Raw genomic sequence first — 4495 nt, forward strand, 5'->3', positions numbered from 1 at the left:
TTTAATTTTATAACTGAAGTAATGACTCGCAACTAAATCAGGCAGTAATAATGTATTCTTTCTGTATTTACAGTCTTTTTGAGTGAGACTTTTCAGAAACAGTGCACTGAAATTTCAAACAATTTTTGAATGTCAACTTTTCTCTTCTGGCAGTTCAGTTACGTGCTTTAAAAATACAGTGTACAGGTCCTGTAACATGAAATACTAAGTTTGATGCACATGTGTTTACTCAAAAAAAAAAAAAACAACTTTGTGTAAGTAGTAATATCATGTTGATTGGGAATTTGAAATATATGTCATTATTGGCTTTTGGGGAGAATTGTTAAATACCTGGAACGTGGATAATGCCCCAAGAAACCTCCTCTATCCTCAAAGTTGGCCCTACTTACAGAAGGGGGTTAGACCTGAAGACCTTCAGAGGTCCCTTCCAACCTGAATTACTCTATTAATCTACATTACCTCAATGGGAACCTGCTGTCATTCTCTCTATAGGCCCCCTTCTGTAGGGGAGAATGCAGCGACCTGCCTATTGAGCACAAAAAGCCAAAATAAATGGTTTTGTCTGTGTGTCATACTCTAATGGTCACCTAGTTTGAGGCAGAAGGCAGGCTGGCATCTAATTCTTGAAGAGTCCAGGATGTCAAGCACAGTCTTGTAAAATCAGCTGCTGATTTAACATTTCCTGTTGGTAGCTGGTATACATCACATTAGGAGTCTCAAGAGACCTGCTTGAACCCATGACTGCTTTATGTTCAATTTGCACATGAATGTGCAAATAATATATTGAAGTAGGAATGGGTAAAATATACCATATCTCCATGGAATTTATAGAGAGAAACTGTGAATGCTGAGACTTGCACCAGTGGAATATGAGTATTTTTGTTTTCCTTGCAGCTCAAGCTTTAAGCAAGCTTTAGAAGCCTTGCCCCAACTTTCAAGTGGAACTGACAAAAAGTGAGTATAATGCACCTTCTTGTCTCCTTTTTGGTCTCTGGAGCCATTGCTTTTTACTCTTGTATCAGAACTTTGTTGTTAGAGGGTTAACATCCACTGTATTTGACCCTTCTGAATTACAGAGCAGAAGCCTCTTTGGACAGAGTTAGGAGTAAGCTAAGTCCTTGGCTTATTGAATTACATAGAAAAGGTGGTGGCTTTGTGGCATATCTGTCCTGCCCATCCTAGCCTGATCAGTTCAGTATAGCTTTGTATTTATTTTGTCATTTATTTTAGTCTTCTATGTTAATCTTAAAGTTTCGGTTGGGTCCATTGTCTTGTCTCATTGAATTTAGCAGCAATGAGAAAATGGCCAAGGAGCAGAAGTTCAAGCTTTTGCCAGCTGATAAATGGGGAGCCCTCAAAACTGGCCTGTTTCTTTTTAAAAACAAATAAGAAGGGTCTATGGCTCTTTCTTAGCATCAGGAGGAGGAGGAGTTTTGGGTTCTTCCTTCCCTACCTTTGATGACCAAGCTGTTTTGCTGCATCCAACCTGGTTTTGGTAGTCTGTTTTACAAGCATAGCTTAATAAAGAGCAGTTTGGTGAAATTAGGATGGATCTGTCATGAGTATATTAGTAAAAGTATAGGTGTTTTGGTATTACGGTACTTTCAGGAATTGAACTGCATCAAATCAGTTCGGCCTCAACAGTCACAATTTAGAATATTTTGTAGACATATGAGACTGTTTGTGCAGCCCATAGTCTGTGGACTGTGCCTTCTTCCAGATGTCCTCTGTCTATTTATTCAAACCCACTCCTCACTAGCCACAACAAGTCTCAAGATACCTCCTTAAAGATAGGAATCAGTTTTGAGTAAGGAGAGTTCTTTCAACTCAGACTTTCCAAAACACCTGTAGATTACTTTTTTTTTTTTCACTTCATCATAAGCATTTGAGCTTCATGGGCCAGATGAGAATCAAGAGCTGCATCATTTTTACATCTGCCTCAGAGTTCTGAGCCCTAGACAGTACGAAACTTGTTCTGTTTCCCAGGTCGTTACACTATAGTTGTCATTATTACAGACAGCTCATTGTAAGCTACATGTATTTATGTAAAGTAGCACACATTAGTACACTAATTTAGAGCTGTTCACTTCTGTTTGGTTATTACTATGATACTAAATGATAAATGTGGCTATATTCATCTTCCAGGGGACCTGCTGAGGAAGCAGATACTGATTTTGTGGTTCAGGTTGTTGTTCTTGGGTTGGTTTGGGTTCTGTAACATACAGTATAATTTCTTCTGTTAATGGCTGTTCAATAATCACAGCTTGCCAAAAAGTTGAGTTGTTACATGTCTGCCCTATCTAGCTTGGTTTTGAAACAGAGTAAAAAGTTCAGAGAACACATCCTTCCCTAGAACACAGGGAAAATAAAACATGCAGGAAAGACTGTAAAACTTAATAATGCATCTCCACTGTTACAATAATTGTCTTCTGCAACAGAGCCATCAACACCCTTGGTCCTACAGCTGTAGTTTGTGGATTAGAATAAATATTATCCACTGCACCAAGTGCCTTCTTGGCAGCTATATAAATGTGAACGAACCATTGTTATGCTCCAAAATGAACTCACACATACTGCGTTATCTATGAAGGACAAAATCACATGGTTGCCAGTGAATTAATGTTTCTCCTAGAACGGTCATACTGTCTCTGTTCTTTCAGCCATGAATCTTCAGAGAAATCAACAAAATACCTTCCAAAGACAAATTTGAGAACTGAAATTCGCAATTCAGCTGTAGACAAAAAGCCGTAGCCTTGATAAGGGATACTGGGTTTATGGGACATGGGCTGGCAATTTCTGGGTTTTCCTTACAAATTTGGCTTATGACATTCTCCGCCAGTTATTTTGCCATTGTGTTTTGCAAATACATTTCTCTCAAGAAGATGATCTTTATCTGGAAGGAAAGCAGTATAAAGGCCTATTTTATCACCTTGATAAAATCTCTGTGGCTAAGTCCTTCTCTGACCACAGATCATCCTGACACATTGGTATGCTTTTAAATGCCCATAATATTCCGAGATTTGAGTACATTCCATTTTAGGCCCTTATTTAATCAGACGACGTACTTGAATTCACAGGCAGGATAGCCAAAACTTTTGGTAATTGTTTCCTTTTCAGAATCTGCTAATGTTGTAAGTATTTTCCTTTTACAGGTTACTAGAAGAGTTACTAAACAAATTTAAAAGCAGCATGCACTTACAACTGACCTGTTTCCAAGCTTCTTCTTCAGCAATGATGAAAACATAGACAACACCACAATGCAGGCAACTCAAAAGGCAAATCTGCTTAAACTTCACCCATTGTTTCTGTTCTTCTTTGGTTTCTTGGAAGATTGAAGAAAACAAAAGGAATTTAACTTTAAAAAGAATTAATACATAATTTAAAAAGAAATTGTGAAATACAACTCTGAGTAATGGTGTGGAGTATCCCACTGAGTGAGACTTCTGGTCATAAATACCTTGATAAATGGTTTTCTGTCTACTGTATTTCATTCTGTGGAGGGGATTAAGCCACTTTTGTTTACATACGCTCTTCTTGGCTCTATCTTCATGAAGAAATATTCAATGGTATGCTAAAATCTCAGTTTCATTTGTTAAAAATACAGCAAAATGTATTTTTAGCAAACATCACCTTATATTTGGGTATTACTCATGTTGATCAGTGTTACTTTCTAGATGTAGAGTGATACTGATGTATGTGACTGGAAGACTCAAATTCTATAAACTGGTGAGAGATATGTAATAAGCATTACTCCATACACTTAAGTAGTAAGTGTTCAGATATAATATGGAGAAGGACACTGCTTCTCTTGCATTTAAAAATTATCACTCTTTTTCTGTTATCATCTACAATTTTAGTGGTCGTAGCCTGATTTCTTGGGAGGCTTTTTTTTTCTTGCTTCTTCTTTAGTTAAATGTGTTCCTGCCTGTCTTGTTTCTCCCTTCTATTGGAATATTGGTGATAACCTTCACATTTGAAATAAGCTCTTCTTTCATTGGCAATTACCAGAAAAGCACTCCCACTTTATAAGAGTAGTGTAAATTATTTTAAAAAATGCTCAAGTAAAATATCCTTTGGTGTAGAATAGTTAATCACCTCGCATAGCCAGAAGTAAGGAGCAGCACAATATGTCACTGCTTTTGCTGCTTCCTTCTTACTCCTCTTGTCTTTTCTTGCTCTTACAGGACCTACTGCCACTGTTTTCTTTTCACCATTAGTTATTGAATTTGGGTGGAGGGGAATAGAGATTAAGAAGGAAAGAACAGTTTTGTGGCCATTAAGATGTAGTTACACAAAAGTCAGCAACCATCTTCCCAACAGGGAAGGTTTGACACTGGCTTTCATTTTGGGACTTGATGCAAGATGCAGAAAGCTATAACAGTGAGTAACTAACAGAAAGAAAGTGGTCTTTTTTGCCGGGGGGGTGGAGGGGATGGAAGAAAGTTTGATGCACATGTGTTTACTCAAAAAAAAAAAAACAACTTTGTGTAAGTAG

General features: G+C 37.5%; 1 long non-coding RNA gene across 1 annotated transcript; it reads left to right on the top strand.

Moving 5' to 3' along the window:
* The first annotated feature begins 853 nt into the window (after positions 1-853).
* On the top strand, positions 854-3269 carry LOC106887342. The gene is made up of 2 exons (XR_001411857.1): positions 854-954; positions 3153-3269. It is a non-coding gene; the product is annotated as an uncharacterized LOC106887342 (long non-coding RNA).
* Positions 3270-4495: the final 1226 nt, after the last annotated feature.

The sequence above is a fragment of the Calidris pugnax genome, unplaced genomic scaffold, assembly GCF_001431845.1.
Source record: "Calidris pugnax isolate Ruff unplaced genomic scaffold, ASM143184v1 scaffold8, whole genome shotgun sequence".
Lineage (NCBI taxonomy): Eukaryota > Metazoa > Chordata > Aves > Charadriiformes > Scolopacidae > Calidris > Calidris pugnax.